General features: G+C 49.6%; 1 long non-coding RNA gene across 1 annotated transcript; it reads left to right on the plus strand.

The window, feature by feature from the left end:
- Positions 1 to 6949: 6949 nt before the first annotated feature.
- On the plus strand, positions 6950 to 16039 carry LOC139438631 (uncharacterized). Its single transcript, XR_011648267.1, has 4 exons — positions 6950 to 7486; positions 8099 to 8205; positions 9191 to 9325; positions 15814 to 16039. It is a non-coding gene; the product is annotated as an uncharacterized lncRNA (long non-coding RNA).
- Positions 16040 to 18334: the final 2295 nt, after the last annotated feature.

Consider the following 18334-nt stretch of genomic DNA (forward strand, 5'->3'; position numbering starts at 1 on the left):
CTCCAGGAAATAGAACTGACAGGCCATATGTATATATGTAACATATTTATATATAAATATTATGAAATTTATTATAGGAGTTGGTTGAAGTGACTGTTGGGATAGGCAAGTCCAAATTCTGTAGGGCAGGTCTCAAGCTGGGAACTCCAACGAAAATTTTGAAAAATTCCCCAAGAGAAGCTGGCTGGCTTAAGTAGAGACAGAAATTCTTCCTTCTGACTGCCAAAATCACCAATTCTCCCTTTAAGGCTTCAGCTAATTGGGTAAAACTTCTCACATTACTGAAGGCAATCTCCTTTGCCGATTATTTGTGTAATGAGCCATAGATGCACTGAACTGACAATTTAAATCCATAAAATGTCATCATAGTAAAAATCAGTTCACTGCTCACTTGACCAAACAACTAGACACCATAACCAAGCCAAGCTGACACATGAACTTAACATGAACTTAACCATCACAATGTTCTATAGGACAGAAACTGTGGTAGTGTAAGTAATGGTCCCACAAAGATATCCACTTCCCTATGTCCAGACCCTGTGAATGTTGTGAATGTTACCTTATATGGCAAAAGAGACTTTGCAGATGTGGTTAATGTTCTAGAGATATGAAGATAATCTTGGCTTAACCTGGTATGCCCTAAATGTAATTACAAGGGGGATTGGAGATCAAAGTCAGGAGAAGGTGATGTGATGACAGAAGTAGGGGAAGGAAAGGTGATGTGATGTGGGGCTATTAGCCAAGAAAGGTTGGCAGCCTTTAGAAGGTGACAAAGGGAGGGAAAATATCCTTTGTAACCATCAGAAAGAACACAGCTCTGCCAATCCCTCCAGAATTATAGAAAAATAAATTTGTGTTATTTAAAGCCACTAAATCTGTGCTTGTTAATGCAGCAGCTGTAGGAAACAAATGCAGATTTGACACCAGAAGTCAGCTGTTGCTACAAGAAACACCTACAAGTATGGAAGTTGTTTTGGAATTTGGTAATGGATAGAGGCTTGAATAATTTTAAAGAGCATGATAGAGTAGAAATATGGATGGTACAAATTCTGCCTGTGAGGACTCAGATGGAAGTGAGGAGCAGGAAAGAAAAATACTTTTATCATCTTAGAGAACAGCTAAATCATCATTAATATACTGTTGGTAGAAATATGTTAAACATATTGATATTTAGGGATCAGAAGGCAGCGAGGCTCATGGTAGAGAAAACTTACATAATCTTAGAAGAATACCAAAACTATCATTATAGATTGTTGGTAGAAAAATGAACATTAAAGTCTCAATGGTGAGGGTTAAGAAAGAAATAAGGAATATGTTATTAGAAACTGGAGGAAGAAGGATCCTGTTACATAGTAGCGGAAAGCTTAGCTGAATTATATTTTATAGTTACGTGGAAAGCAGAACCTGTAAGGAATGAGCTTGGGTATTTGCTGAGGAGATTTGTAGCCTGGTTTCTTCTTGATGATTTTAGTAAAATGTGAGAGAAAGGAGATAAATTGAAGTAAGAACTGTTAAACACAAAGGAATCAGGACTGGATGACTTGGGAAATTATCAGCCTATCCAGAATACAAAAGATCCTAAAATTTGTACAGTAACTGTCAGTTAGGTGTGCTCTGCAGAAAAAGCCAAATGTGTGGATGGACAACCTTTTGCTAGTGCCTATAAAGAATTAAAAAAAAAAAAAAATCAGAGTATGTAGTCCCCACAGGGGCTCTTTGATTAGGCATGTCTGAGACATCTCAACAGAAGCCAAAAATAGAGGTGGGATTACCCAGGAAAGATCTGTGGAAGATCACCTTGTCTAACAATGTCCATCTACATGACATCCATGAGAGACCCACAAGGTTTTTGAGAATGTTACAGTAGCATAAACACTGCCAGCTTGAACTGATAGGAATAGAGAAAGAGTATAACAGGAAACAAAACTCTTAAACTCCCAAAATCATATAAGAAGGAAGTAGGTAGATAAAACTATTTAGTGCAAACACATGCTGCCCTTCATGAAAGGATGGTTCGAGGGCAGAGCCACCAGCCGAGATTGAGCCTTATACCCAGGTCTTGAATCCTAATGGAGTTTGCTCAGTTGGATTTCAAAGTTGCTTGAGACTGATGACTCACTTTTCCCAACCATTTTCTCCCTTTTGGTATGGGAATGACCATAGCAGTTATTCTATGACTGTCCCGCTATTATATTTTGGGAGCAGATAACTTATTTTCTAGTTCCACAGGTCCACAGATGGAGACGGATCATACTGAGACTCACCCATACCAGTTTAATTGCTTTAGATGATGGGATTTGGGATTTTTCAGCTGATGATATTTAGATGAAGTTTTGGACTTGAGTTGACATTGCAATGGTTGAAATTTGGGGGCATGTTGAGATGGGATGAATGCATTTTCATGTGGGATGAATGTGACTCTTTGGAGAACAGATGATGGATTGTGGTAGATTGAATGATGACCTACCAAAGATGTCTATACCCTAAGCTCAGGAACTTGTGAATGTACCTTGTATGACAAAAGGGATTTTACAGGTGTGATTAAGTTAAGGATCTTGAGATGTAACCATTATCCTGGATTACCTAGGTGGGTCCAAAGTATAATCATAAGAGTCCTTACAAGAGGGAGGAAGAAGGTGATGTTGGGATGGAAGCAGGAAGTGAAAAGATTATGTAATGTGGGACCATGAGCCAAGGAATGCAGGTGGCCTCTAGAAGCTGGGCACAAATTCTCCCCTAGAGTCTCCAGAAGGAACACAGTCCTGCTGACACCCTGATGTCAGATCATGGACCTGACATCCAGAACTGTAAGAGAATAAACTTGCATTGTTTTAAACCACTAAGTTTGTGTAATTGTTACAGCAGCAATAGGAAATACACACACCCCAAATCAGTTTGAGATGAAATAACTTTTGGAGAGTCCCAAGTTACTCTGGGACTTCTCAATACTGCATGTGCTATTTGTGCTGTTTATTCTGTGACTCTTCAAGAGAAAAGAGATATCACGTGCACTATTTCCCAAGGTTACATTTTAAAGGGCATGTTGGGAATTTGAGAAAGTCTGTAGTAACCCATGGCTTCCCATTACCACTCTGCAAGGGCTCTGGGAGAACCATAACTGGAGATGGGTGAGTTTTAAGGGGGAGGTTTGGAGAAGGTGTCAGATCATGGTACTCTAAAACGGAAGGACAGGGTGAATCAGTGGCCAAAATACGGGGATTTGGTCTCCTAGAGCCTGGAGGGGGATGAGAGGACTCAAAGTGGAAGAATGACTGAAAAACAAATGATGGCCCCTTCGTTGTCTTGCTGTGGCTAGGGTGAGAGCCCTGCTTGGCCCTCAGCAGCTACATTCTCCACTGTCCTAGCAATGGACTCCCCAGCACAGGTCTGGGGCTCGTTCTGGCCTTGGAGGGGGATAGTGGACCCCAGTCCTCGAGCCTAGGGGATACCACTTCAGGGCCCGGCTGCTCCTCCTGCCCTGGACCTGGACGTGGGCTTGGTTACTCGTAGGGTGAATGACTGTCCGGTTTGCTTAGAACCATGGGCCTTCTCAGGATGGGGGACTTGTTAGCAGTCTCCTGATAACAGACCTTGGGTCTTAGTAACCTTCCCAGTTCTCCTTTGTTCTCTTCTCCCTCTTCGTGGGGCTAGCAATACTGGCCTAAACATCACGAGTGGCCTGCTATCAGTCCCTACACATCCTTGCGCTAATAATCAGCTGCTGGCCTGGAAATGGGAAGAGAAAAGGAAACGCTTTGAGAAGTCAGTGGCCTTTGAGCTGAGTTTTAAACATTGGCTAAGTATTAACCACCACAGGTGAGTGGAGTGGGGGAAAGGAGAGATGACCCCACAGGGGTGGGAGGCTGCATTTCTGACTGAGAAAATTGCAGAGGTAATGGCAGCACAGCCTAAAGCAGCAGAGGTGGGGGGTGGAGTACAGAGAGCCGGCCAGGGACAAGGAGTTGATGAGGACAGAGAGAAGCAAGGGCCCGACCATGCCTGGAGGGCCTTGGAAGTCCCTCTGGGAGTGGGCGTGAGGGCTTGGCTTCATCATGTAAACAATGGGGAGAGAGAGCATCGAGATAGACTTCTCTGGCGGTCATGTAAATGGTGGCCTGGAACGGGTAAGTCAGGAGAGAGTGGAAATGCCTGGCAATCCAGGTGAGAAATGACAGTGGCCTGTCATGGGCGTGGAAAGGAGGAATGATATCAAGGAAGGAGAAAGACCAGCCATGAGCTGAGTGAGAAAGAGGGGTTGAGGTCAACAGCCAAGCTGCCGTGTAGGTGAGCTTGTCGTCACGCAGGGAGAATGGGAATATAAGCTTCAGGGGAATTCAGAAGGCCGTATGGAGGGTGATGAATTCAGTTTGGGTCCCATAAGTCTGAAAGGCCCATCCTCTGATGATGGAGATGACATGTAGGCAGTTCTGGACAGACAGATTTAGGCATTGGGAGTAGGGAAGGCAACTGAAACCACAGGAGTGGACGAAGCCAGCATCCTGAAGGGAGAGAGGAAAAGAAGAGAGGATAAAGGACCCAGAACTCTAGGATCCCTTAGCTGTAAAACCTGAGCAGGGAAAGAACCCTCAAAGGTGATCTAGAGAAAAGAGGAGAACCAGGGAGACATGGCAACCAAAGGAGGAACAGGGGCAAGAGCCGTGTCAAAGGCAGCAGGACTTTCAGGTGGATGAGGATGATGGCCAAAGGTCCACAGATGCCAACAGAGGGACATTAGTTGGCAGTTGTGGCCTTTCTGGACCTGGTTTCTGTTAAACGAGCATTCTTCCTCCAGAATGGCTGTCAACTCAAACTGAGGACCAAGTCAGTCCTGATAGGTTTATTTTTTCACTGACCTCAAGAAAAACAAAGAGCTCCTTGGGGGAGACTTTCTTGGCCCACTGAGTGCTTGTAACTGTGTTGAACAGAAATGCCTTCACCTGGGACTCTTCCTGTTCCAACTGCTTCAGTTCCCACCACTGTAAACCCAGTTTGCCGCTTAGATGTCCCTGGCAGGCCTCTGAAGTCGTAGCCCCTGCTCCAGATGATGGTTGTGAGAAAAGACAGCAAAGCTAAGGTTTCTATAGCACAGGCAATGAGCCATTGGTACATGCGGTTCACATGTTGTTTAGTTTCCTAGGCTGCTGCAGCAAATACCATGAAATGGGTTGGATTAACCAATGGAAATTTATTCGCTTAGAGTCTTGAGGCCAAGAAAATATCCAAATCAAGACATTACCAAGGCGATGCTTTCTTCCTGAAGACTGGCTGTTGGCAAAGACTGGCTACTGGCAAGGTATATGGTGGCATCTCCTGGTCTTTCTCTTCTCTTCTGGGTTTCACTGATTTCAGCTTCTTGCTTCCATGGCTTTTTCCTTGTCTGTATTCATTCCATTTATAAAGGACTTCAGCAATAGATTTGACTCACCCTGAATGAGGTGGGTCACACCTTAACAGAAGCTGCATCCAAGGCAGTGGTCACCAGAGGTTCCAAGGGGAGGGAGAGAGAACAGATCAATATGGGGGCATCTTTGGGACACTGGAATTGTCCTGCATGGTGCTGCATGATATTAATGATATTGCAACGTGGGAAAGTGTGTGTGTGGGGAGGGGAGGGGCATATTGGAATCCCCTATATATATATATATATTTTTTTTTTTAATCTTCATTTTACTTTTTTTTCCCTCCTCCCCCCACCCCTTGTTGTTTGCACTCTCTCTCTCCTCTCTGTGTCCATTCACTGTGTATTCTTGTATGTTTGCTTGTGTTATCTTTTCGTCTTTCTCTGTAGGAGGCACCAGGAACCAATCCCAGGACCTCTGGTGTGGGAAAGAGGCCCCCAATTGCTTGAGCCACTTTATCCCTCTGGTCTGCTGTGTCTCTCACTGTCTTTCCTCTGTGTATCCCTTTTGTGGCATCATTTTGCTGCGCCAGCTCTCCACAGCATGGGCTGCCAGCTCCCAGTGGCTCAGGCCAGCCTGCCTCACTGGAAGGCCCTGGGAACTGAGCCCTGGACCTCCCATATGGTAGATGGGAACCCAACCACTTGAGCCACATCTGCTTCCCACCTATATTTATGATTGAAAGCTTCTTTAAAAATAAAAAAATAAAATTTGAAGGAAAAACAAAGGTCCTACTTACAATGGACTCACATACACAGAAATGGATTAGATTTAAGAATGTGATTTTCTAGTAGATACAATTTTAGACCGCACATGTATTAACTATTTAATCCCCAAAATGGTCTCATAAGATAGGTATTAATATCTCCAGTTCACAGCTGAGGGAACCGAGGCATGGCAGGTGACCAGAGCCCCTCACCTACTAACAGGTGGTGCCCAGACCCAAACCCGGTGGTCTGCCCCGAAGGCCAGGTTCTCTGCTCAGATGCTCTGCAGCCTCCTGACAGCACCTGCCAAGCCTGTGGCAGCTCATTGTGAAGGCACTCAGAGCACGGGGACTCTTAGGTTAGAGCTGCCCCTTCTTGGGGTTCCCTCTCTCAGGGAAGGGCCCCACAGCCAGGAATAGAGCTGACTCCCTCCTGCCATTCACCCACTGCACTCAGCCAGAAGCCAGGTGTCCAGGGGCACCCGTGTCCACCTGCCGTCTCCATAGCTCCCACTGCCACCTGGGATTTGTGCCTCTGATGTCACCAGCATTGACAGGTGAGGAAACGGGACCCAGTGGGGGAAAGCTGCCCCGTGGTTAGTGGAGAAGCTGGGATTCCAGCCCCCCTGGTCTGACCCCCAATCCCAAGTGCCTCCCCTGCACCGAGAATGTCCCTCTAGCTTCCCAGAGGAGCCCCCTCCCCGCTCAGTGATTGGCTGTGGCACGAATGTGGGGATAACTGAAGGGAGGCACAAGCATTTCCCCCCACGCCCACTTACGAGGGCCAGGCAATCTCGCTGCCCTCTGCTGGGATCTGGGGCCTTGCAGGGGACAGGTGTCAGGCTACATCACTGTAACTCGTGCCACTCACGGTGCCTCCCTCTGCCTTCCCACTGCAAATTGCAGAGAGGCTTGCTTCCCCTGCTGGACGATAACCACAGATATCACAAACGCACTCGGCCCCTCTGCTAAAGACCGTGGCCGGCCCGAGAAAGCTGGCCTCCCTCGTGGCACGGCAAGGACCCCAGAAAGAAGAGACCCCTCGGGTGACCTGCGAAGGGAGAGCCATCGAGGCCCAGTCACCGCTCCGGGCACACAAGCTCTCCTGCATGCTTTTATTTTTTTTAATGCTCCAAAAGGGCATTTTGAAATGAGGAGCTGGACTAAATATTTGTCCAATCAATTTTAGGGATGTGCCGGGGGTGGGAAGGCAGAACAAACAGCCGGGCGACCTTGCTCAGGCACCGCCTTCCCCATGGGTGGGCCTCTAGCACAGCCCAGTCGCCCCCTCGGCTCTGGGGCCAGGCAGGACTGTGGTGACGACAGAAATGCAGGGTGGTCAGGGTCCCCTCCGTGCCTTCCAGATGTCCTAAGGGGTCAGGTGGGTTGGAATCGGTATCAGGCCACTGGTGATGGAGGGAGGCAGGCTGCTGGAGAGAGCAAAGGTGTGCGTGTGAGATCCGTATCAAATGCAGATTCTCGGGGGCGGGGGGTGTGCCAGGGGGTGGAGGTCAGCAGGAGAAAGGCCTGCAGTGGGAAGCCCTGGAAACTTTGGGGAAAACAGCAGAACCTTCCATGAGTGTAATCGTGGGCAACATGAGGGCAAGGGCAAAGTCTGAGGCAGGAGAGGCAACTGGCACTGGACCACGGAGGGCCTTGCCTGCCAGAGAGAGAAGTTTGAATGGCAATAGGGAGCCATTGATAACTCTTGCGTAGGGTAGGGAGAAGCTTAATAAGGATAAGGAGGTATCACTCTCCCGGCTGAGTAGAGGGAGACTTGTTCCCCTTTCTCCCCCTTCATAGGCTGTGCCACTGCCACAGCAACCTAGAACTTGACCTTCACATCCACCCGCCTCCTTCTGTAGGGACAAAAATGAGAGCGGGCCTGGGTCTGACTTTATTTCTTGCGTGGCTGGTGAAAACAGAACCCAACTTCTCAGCAGGTGCAGGGGGAAATGGGCGAATATTTAAGCTTAATGTGCTTACTTTTCAGCCAATAAAACCAAGCGGTGAGAAGGAGGGCATGCATTGCTCTGAGCGTACAGGGCCCTGGGGGTTCTGGACCATTTACAGGTCCTTGTAAGTGCAGCAGGAGCGGGGGTAAGTAGCATCCGAATGGCCTCACTGCGGTTTTCTCCTTTGGAAACTCTCCTCTCGCAACATTCCCTGAGGAGTCCTGGGTCCAGCCCCACGCTGCAGGAGAGGAGAGCGCCCTGGTCTTTCCCAGCCTGTCTCCCTGCCACCAGGGTTTTTCCTGCTGTAAACGTGGTCTGTCTGTTCCTGCGGATATTAGTTGCCTGGTTTCCAGCACTGGGCCTTTTCCCATGGCTGTAGCACTCTGTGGGCCAGGGACCACGTGACACCATCCCTGCCACACACAGCTCTTGTATGATCATCAGTGCCGGAGGTGGCTCTCCAGCCTGCTCTCCTCAGTCCCCGGCTTGCGACAGGGAGACCAGACCCGGGCCCTCTGGGGTCTTAGTCCCCATTCTACGGCCGTCTGCCTCCTGGGCACTGGGCAGGCACGCTGGACAAGTGTAGTGAGTGACCACCATTTCCGAGACCCAGAAGATTCCCTGAGCTAATCGCAAAGGAGCAGCCTCCATCTTTCAGTCCAGACTAGAATGTGAGGCAAAACCACCCCTCCTGGACTTATTGACCAGCGACTGAACGTAAGATTTGCCCTGTCCTCAAAGGGCAAGCGCTGGGGACCTGGACACATATCTAGAACCTTCCGGAAGCTCAGTTAGGAACTTCAGTGGCCAGAAGGTCCCACAAAACATCTCTAAGGTTGGAACATCCCCCTGCTGGGATTCTGCATCAGTTTTCCTGAGTAGTAAAAGTCCTAAAATGAGAAGGGTCAAAACCCCAAAGGGTCCCCAGATGGCAGTCAGAATGCCCCCAACCCAGAGCTGGTGGAGGCCACATCGACTGTCTGGGGCCAAAGGACTAACGGTAATAATAATAATAGCCATCGTTTGTACAGCACTATTTAAAGTGCTCTGCTATTTAGGTATTAAATGTTTAATCCTCACAACAATCTTATGAAGTAGAAGGTATTATTATCACTCTCTTTCTTTTATAGATGGAATATCAAGGCCCAGAAAGGTTAAGTGATTTCCCACAGATCACACAGCTTCTAAATAGTAGACATGGGACTTGAATCCAGAAATCCTGATGCTGATTGTGTTGGCCACTGTGGCACCAAGCGGGAGCAAAGGTGGGTGCTTGGTGGCAAAGCATGATGGGAAGTTTTGCCCTGAGACTGAGTAAAAGCAGAGGGAGAGCTGGGCCCATGGACAGGCAGGGTGGTCCCTTCCAGCTGGACTGCCCCAACTCTAATTGTTCCCGGGAGCTCCCTGCCCCAGTCAATGGCTAGAAGCCATGTTGAGGCCCAGGGCAATGGCCATCAAGGAAACCCACAGCCTGCTCAGGGACATGCATTTGCTGGAAGTTTCTGAGGTTTGGGGCAAAGGCAGGACCTCCCCTGGATGGAGGGAGTGGGCAGTTATTCTCATAGACTCTGGTAGAGGTGGGGATAAGGGTTGAATTATGTCTACTAGGAAGATTTGTTCAAGTCCTAACCCCTTATTTTTTTTTTTTAAGATTTATTTTTTATTTATTTCTCTCCCCTTCCCCTTTCCTGCTCCCTCAGTTGTTTTTCCTCTGTGTCCATTCACTGTGTGTTCTTCTGTGTCTACTTGTATTCTTGTCATCAGCACCATGAATCTGTGTCTTGTTTTGTTGCATCATCTTGCTGCATCAGCTCTCCGTGTATGTGGCACCACTCCTGGGCAGGCGGTGCTTTTTTCACGCTCGGCAGTTCTCCTTATGTGGTACTCTTTGTGCATGGGGCTTCTCTACGTGGGGGACACCCCTGCGTGGCAGGGCACTCCTTGCACGCATCAGCACTGCCCATGGGCCAGCTCCACACAGGTCAAGGAGGCCCGGGGTTTGAACCGCGGACCTCCCATGTGGTAGGCGGATGCTCTATCAGTTGAGCCAAATCCACGCCCCTAACCCCTTATATTTGTGACCTTTGCAGATGTGATTAGTTAAGATGAGGCCAAGCTATGTTAGGGGGTCCCTCATCTAATATGATGGTGTCCTTATAAGGGGAGAGGCCACGGGGACACTCAGATGGGGAGACGCCACATGGAGACAGAGGTAGAGGCTGGAGAGAAACGCCAAGGACTGCCAGCAGCCTCCCGAAGCCAGAAGAGACAAGGAAGGAATCTCCCCACAGGCTTCAGTGGGAGCGTGGCCCTGCCAACACCTTGATTTTGCGTTTCTAGGTAGAACTGTGAGAGGATATATTTCCATTATTTGAAGCAATCCAGAAAAATTGAGGTGTGGGATGGGCAGGATGAGCCAGGGGGTGGAAACAGGCCTACAGCTCCAACCCCAGGCTTGCCGTTCTTCTGCTTCTCAGCCTTTGCCTGTGACCACTCATCCTGGGAGAGGAGCTGGCCACATCTCCATGGCCACAGGTGGGGTTGTCCCCGTGCCACCCCGGCCGGTGCCCACCTCACTGGCCTGGCTCACCAGGTCTCTGTCACAGCTACCTTGGAGCTCTCCTCTGCCGAGGCCTTCTCAGCCCCATGGGCAGGAACAAGGAACCCCACCTAGCCACCCTGGGGCAGCTGCTGCACACACTGTGCTCCCTTTACAGGCAAGATGCTCACCTGTGCCGGCAGCGCCCACCTGGGGCTATAACACCAAGCTGGTCCTCCCTTCCCCACACACACCACAGGCAGCACCCCGACCCTGGCTCAGGCACCCAGGGGCTCCTCATACCCTGGTGTGGGACCAGGTATATCAGGGGCATGTGGGGCAAACCTCAAAGGGACAGGAAAGGGGACTCATATTTATTGACACTGAGTCAGGCTGGTCGTGTCCAACATTTATTTAATCTGTACAGTGGGGTTCTTCTGCTTTCTGGTGGGGGGTGGACATTTTCTTTAAGAGGTGAGATGACCTGTCAAAGGTTGCACAGCCCCCTGAAGCTGGGTTTCCAACAGACCTGTCTTCTCACCACCCAGGCTCCCGCCCTTGCCAAGGGCTTCAGTCCTGGACTTTCCATATCATCATCATCCTCTGCTCTGAACATGGAGCTGCGCATGAGCCCTTGCTCAGAACAGATGAGGCAGCCATGGAAGGCTATGGTTTCATGGGACCAACAACCTTGTCCAGAAAAAGGCTCTTCTGGGTGTCAGTGGAAACCCATCACTGCAAGGAAGGGGTGGTTGAAGCAAAGAACTTGGGCATTCTTCTGGGCTGACGGGAATGTGCTAGAGAAGCTCGAGGTTGCTGCAGCCAGGGTGCTGGCCTCATCCGTGTTCAGGATGGCCTTGTGGAAACTCTGAGAAGAAAATCACAAAGATTATCTTCTTCAAGCAGATATGAATGGGGTCTGGACAAGATTAGGAGAACCAGAAACCGCTGGAGCTCGACGTTGCACTTCCCACTTTGTATAGCACTTTCTGGGGATATCCTTGCAAGAGCTTCTACGTTGGGTGGGTTATTGGGCTGGATGACCTTTTATTACAGACAGTAATGATAGCTATCATGAATTGAACACTTACTATGTGCCTAGTGCTCTGCATGTATCATCAGATTTTATTTCATAACCACCCTATGAGGTCAGTAGTACGTCCATTTTAAAGAAGAGGAAAATAAATTCAAAGGTTAGGTAATCCCCCAATGCTGTAAGAAGCAAAACTGGGATTCAAACTCTCAAACCCAAAGGTTTTCCCTCTAGGGCACTTTTGCCTTTGTCTTGTCCAAGAAGTCTCCCTGCTACACACACTCCCAACCCCAGACTTGTCTGAGTCTTTCCTCTGTTTCTATCATTGCATTTCTCTCCTCTCTGGCCATGAACAATGAAGGCACTGTTTCTCCAACTTGACTGGGAGAGTGCAGGTGGTCAGGGATGGGGTGGACACTGTTTCCTCAGCACCAAGCGTGGAGCGGAGCCTCAGCAGTTCAGTTGATGGATGCTGATGCCTGTGGATAATTAGACAGACTCAAACTCTGGGACTCCACCTGGCGGCAGGTTGAGTACCCATCACTAGCAGCCCCCGAGGGGCAAAGGTCTCTACAAAGGTCTTTGGAGTTTGGAGAAGTACCTCTGATCATCGATGACTTATTTTGGACACCTGTGGCTTCCGGTGTTGGGTGGTGCCAGACAAGTTGGCCCTCTGGGAGAAGGGGTCAGCGAAACCCAGCTTGGGCTAAAGCTGATCTCATTCATAGCGGCCAGAAATGGAAACGTTGGGAAAATGCAATGCTAGCTTCCTGCAGAAATAGGACCTGAAAAGTGCATTTGGGTTTAAAGACTGAATTCATGAACAAGCTGCCATCGCAGAAGGGTTATCTCTGCGCACTCTCCTTGGCACCACTCTACCCGAGTTCTGCTGCCACAAACACCATTTGGTCGTGCCAACGCCCCAAGTGCGGGCTCACAGTGGCTTAAAGCCAGGTTTCCCTGCCCCCCCCCCACATTCCCACCCCCCACAGCCAGGACCGATCTGCCACCCTCCTTCCCTGTGAGCTCGTCCTCTGCAGAGGATGTTTCCTGTGGGAGTGCCATGTGCCCACAGATGAAAGTCTCCAAATGTGGCAGCTTTGGGGTTCTTTGATTCACTTGTTTTGGATGAGCTTGGCCTTCCTCTGCCACCTGAGTGTGGGAATTTTCCATCCACCTGTGGCCTACAGCTCGGGTCCTCTTCCTACGTGTGATTAGAGACTCTTTCCACTCACAGCCCCAGGATAATGTAAAGCTTCTTTGCCACTTCTTTGGGCGGGAGGATGGAGATTTCTTAAACCCCTCTGCCCGCTCAGCCCGCCATGTTGAAGGGAGGTCTGTCCACTCATTCATCGCACAGAGGTTGACCCTCAGTGAGGCAGTGTCACTTGACCCGAGTCTTGGTCAATGGAAGACTTAGACTCAGAACCCAGGATTCTCAACTCCTCAGCAGGCACCCTTTTTACTGATGAGGGAGAAGTCGTATTTTGGAAAATGGAATCCTATTTTAAGTGAAATAGGAGAGTTCATTATTTAAGGAAACCCATGGGAGATCTTACAGCCAGTGAGAATGTTTCTCTTAATTTGGAAATCACTCCCCATTTGGGGCCACCGAAGACTAGTGCTGACCGTAGTTTCAGAACCACTTGGTACAATGATTACCGCTTTTGGAGTAAGTTGTTCCACCTTATTAGCATCTCTGGAGTCAAAAGGTTTTCCACCTGCTTCATTTTCCCTTTGTTAGGAAGAATGAAAAATGCCATCACATCTCCTTCATAAACCATCTGCACCACTGAGCCAGGCGGGTATCTATCGTGAAGATTCTGCAGCCAGGTGCACTTGAAATATTTGCTCCCGGGGATGACGGAGCTGTGTTTTCCTCTCTAGGGCTTCAGGCCTGGTCAGTGATGCCCCTGGGGCATGACACGCTTGCACTTCTCTAAGGACAGGCTTAGAAAAAAGTTTCCTCCCTATCACTAAACACCAGTGGTGTAAGAACCTGTTTACGTCCATATGATGATAAGAAGAATAATGATGATGGTGGTGTTAATAATGAGAGTGAGCGTACAGTTCCCGAGATAGTAAGTGCCAGGCTCTGCGCAAATGTGCACAAAACTCTATCAGTCCTTACGACATTCTAATGGGGCCACGATCCCCATTAGAAAGAAGAGACATCCAGGCTGGGAAGGCAGCTTCTTGGCCTTGCCCCAGCTCACGTAGCTGGTGAGTGGCAAGGCCGGCTATTGTCATAAGGAGAGTGGACATGGCTTGCATTCCCTTGTTGCAGGGGGGCAGATCTCAAGTCAAAGGAGGACACCTGTCCCTTAACCCACAGAACGACCCACAGTGCCCTGGAGGGCTGTTGGGTTTGAGTCGCAGCTTTGCCGTTCGTCACATGGCTGGGTAGATTGCCTCACACCTTTGAGACGCAGTTTCCTTTTCCATGAAATGGGGATGATCCTGACCCCTGGACCCATCTCCAGGCTGTGCAGCACCTAGCACCAAGCTGGGCATAGAGAGGGTGCTCTCCTGTCTTTCCTCCCACCTGCGCTCCCCACCCCCCACCACTCATATGTCTCCCGACTTGAGGGAGACTATCCTGAATTCCCGTCTGGCGTGAGCTCTCCAGTCACCGGCATCGGGAGCTGGAAGACCCGGCTCGGGGCCGGACCAGCTGTGCAGCTTTGGGGTGCCTCCTCCCGGGCTGGGCACCAGCTCCCACCAGTCCAGAGAGGAGACTGAGCCGAGTCACATGGAGGGCCTTTCCAGCCTCGGCGTTCGTCATCCCTTGCTAGGGAGACCAACGCGTCCCGCTTTGCCAGGGCATTCCTGGTTTTAGCCTCCACGGTCCTCGGCAAACCGGACGGCTGGTGACCCTCCCTCTCAGGTCCCCGTTGTGGACCCCACGGGGGTCGTGGTGAGGCTCCAGGCGACAGCTCCTCATGGCACAGCGGTCGTGGCGTGGAGCTGGAGCTCTGGAGAGCGCCCAGGGGTGTGTCTTCGGGTTTATCCAGCCTGGGGCCTGGGAAGGACAAGGTCCTCTTAGCTCCACTGTCTGCCTCCCCCATCAGGTGGTGACTGATGATCTGGACACAGAGGGAAACCTTGACCCACGAGAAGCACCCACTTCCTGGGTCCCAAGAGGGGTTCACTCTTCCACGTCTGTGCAGGGCGTGGAGGTTTGCCTGGCCCTGCTTCTCCCTGAACCCAGGGATCCCCATGTGGGGTTATCTCTGCTCACCTGTCCCTCACCTGCTCTGTGATCTCAAGCACATCCATCTGCCTCTCTGGGCTTTGGCCACCTGCACACAAACCACCCCCCACCCCTCTCCACTTGCAGTGAGAGGGTTGGACCAGACTAGGGATGGCAAACCTCAGGGACGGAAGCTTCCACATGGCCCAGTAGGAATGGCAGGGCTGCGTAACTGGAGGGAATCCACTCTCTGCAGGCCAGAAAAGCTCTGTCTGTGGTCGGACGCTGCCCGGTGAGCGCCAGCTTGCGATCTCTGGACTATGCGACCTCTGAGGCTCTGGCTCTTAAGTTGGAGGTTTCTATGATGGATCCTGCTGAGATCACACAGGATGAGTTGTAAGGAGAGTGTACCCCAGGGATAAGCATGGTGGGAGGGGGACAAGGGACAGACCCCTCCGAGATGTAGGACTCCAACTCGTGTCTCCTCCTTCCCTATGGTGCTTACACCTCTCTCCTTGCCTCTGGACCCTTGGACCACTCTGGGGCAGCTGGGTGTGTGGGTCATATCCAGATGTTTCCTAAGCCATGGGAGAAGGACCGCAGGGAGCGATGTGGCCTCTCAGTGTCCTGAATGAGGTAACCTTGGCCTTCTGAGCTTCCTTAAGAGCCTTTTCTGAATGTTTGTAGCAGTTTGATGTTATTGATGAATTCCAAAAAGAATTATTGGATTATGTTTATAAGCTAATCTTTTCCTCTGGGCATATTAGATTACATTGGATTTATAGGTTTACTTGATTAAGTAATTATGTAACCCTCTTGTGCCAGGAGGGCATTGAGTCCCCACCCTTTGGTGGGTGGGGACACAGATAAAAGGCATGGCAAAGGACAGAGTTGAGGGCTTTTAAGACTGGGGTTTTGATGTTGGAGTTTGATGCTGAAGCTGGAGCCCCAGGGAGAGAGACAGGGCCATTTGTCTGATAATCTACAGCTGCCCTTGTGGAGAGAGGCAAAGCCTAGAGAGCCTCACAGTCTCCAGCTGACCTTGTGGAGAAAACAGAGGAGCTGAGCCCAGAGGAACCCAGGAAGCCTGACCCCTCACAGACATCGGCAGCCTTCTTGCTCCAACATGTGGAAATAGACTTTGGTGAGGGAAGTAACTTACGCTTTATGGCCTGGAATCTGTAAGCTCCTACCTCAAATAAATACCCTTTATAAAAACCAACCAATTTCTGGTATTTTGTATCAGCACGCTTTTGGCTGACTAATACAACGTGTTTCCAGGAACGTACACCTTTGAGCAGCAAGGTCTGGCAGGGATTCCTGAGCTGGGTAGAACATGAGACAGATAGAGAGGGTATAAGCACGGGTATGTACCTAACAGGATATCAAAAAGGAGACTCTTCTAGGGCCTGTTTTGATGGAGCCACATGGATAATCAGTGATGGAATCTAAAATGATCCTATGTAAAGATTTCCAAGTAGTGGTTAAGAACAGGTCTCCTGGGAAGCAGACTTGGCCCAATGGATAGGGCATCTGCCTACCACATGGGAGGTCCGCGGTTCAAACCCCGACCTCCTTGACCCGTGTGGAGCTGGCCCATGCACAGCATTGATGCGCACAAGGAGTGCCCTGCCACGCAGGGGTGTCCCCCGCGTAGGGGAGCCCCACATGCAAGGAGTGTGCCCCATAAGGAGAGCCGCCCAGCGGAAAAGAAAGTGCAGCCTGCCCAGGAATGGCACCACACACACGGAGAGCTGACACAAGATGATGCAACAAAAAGAAACACAGATTCCTGGTGCCACTGATAAGGATAGAAATGGTCACAGAAGAGCACACAACGAATAGACCCAGAGAGCAGACAACTGGGGGGGGCGGCGGGGGGAAGGGGAGAGAAATAAATAAAAAATAAATCTTTTTTTTTTTTTTAAGATTAATTTATTTAAATCCTCCCCTCCCCCAGTTGTCTGGTTCTCTGTGTCTATTTGCTGCATCTTGTTTCTTTGTCTGCTTCTGTTGTCGTCAGCGGCACGGGAAGTGTGGGCGGTGCCATTCCTGGGCAGGCTGCACTTTCTTTCCCGCTGGGCGGCTCTCCTTACGGGGCGCACTCCTTGCACATGGGGCTCCCCTACGCGGGGGACACCCTGCGTGGCAGGGCACTCCTTGCACGCATCAGCACTGCGCAAGGGCCAGCTCCACACGGGTCAAGGAGGCCGGGGGTTTGAACCACGGACCTCCCATGTGGTAGATGGACGCCCTAACCACTGGGCCAAGTCCATTTCCGTAAAAAATAAATCTTTAAAAAAGAAAAGAACAGGTCTTCTGACTCTTAAATGCTTTACACACATGAAAAGTTTTAAAAGTGGTAAGGCAGTAGAGAATGAGGGAGAAAACATGAAAAGGAGTGTGATGATTAGGCTAATGTGTCAACTCAGCTAGGTAATAGTGCCCAGTTTTTTGGTCAAGGAAGCCCTGGGCTAATTGTAATACAAGGGCATTTCACAGACTATAATCACCAGTGAGTTGATTGCAGAGATGGCTGCTTACATCTACAATCAACTGAGGAGATTGCCTTCAGCAATGAGTGATGTCTTATCTAATCAGTTGAAGGCTCTAAAGGCGGAAAGTGATTTCAGTATTCAGAGAGAGAATTCCCATCTCTACTTCAGCCAGCCAGCATCTCCTGGGAATGCGTCAAGGACCTTCATCCGAGTCCCTGGTTTGCAGCCAGCCCTGCAGAATTTGGACTTGTGCATCCCCATTGTTGCAAGACAATTTTATAAAATCTCATACTATGTACAGATATATTTTGTTGGTTCTGTATCCCTAGAGAAGCCTGACTAATACAAGGAGGGACGGAGATCCTTCTCCCACACCATGTCAAGAGTGAGGGGCTTCAATGGGACCACTCGTACATCTACCCCTGTGTGAGAATGCTATGACCCTGGTTAAGGTGCAGTCATCATCTGGGAAAAGGGCACAAAGAATAACCGCGTGTACTTGAGATTAAGAAGAACTCAGCAGTCCCTTAACTCCTGTTCTGTATCTCAGAGCAGGAGGTGGGAGTAGCAATCAGTGCCAGAGCTGGATAAGGAGAATGTATTAAGTAGGTCAGCAAAAAGATATAAAAGGACACTTTAATAAAGATAAATGGCCTCATTCCTTTGGAGATGATGGTTTCTTGAGCCCTGTTGTGTTGTGTCTTTCATGTTTTCCTTTTCACTTCCATGTTCATACAAGTTCCTGCAACACCCCTGCAGTTGGGTGCACAGTGGATTGGGGCCTGATGCTTGCTGGGAAGTCTAAAAATCAAAGATGGGCTGGGTAGCTCCTCCTGGGAACTCCCTGCATCCAATTCTGTCCCTCCCTTTAGCTCATCTCTTTCTTCCTGGTTTGGGGATATTTAGATACACGTCTGTCTTGGTTATGTATTGTTAAGTAACAAACAACCCAAAATGTAATGGCATAAAACAACAGCAGGCACTTATTATTATTATTATTATCTCCTATAG

This window comes from Dasypus novemcinctus, chromosome 3 (assembly GCF_030445035.2).
Source record: "Dasypus novemcinctus isolate mDasNov1 chromosome 3, mDasNov1.1.hap2, whole genome shotgun sequence".
Classification (NCBI taxonomy): domain Eukaryota; kingdom Metazoa; phylum Chordata; class Mammalia; order Cingulata; family Dasypodidae; genus Dasypus; species Dasypus novemcinctus.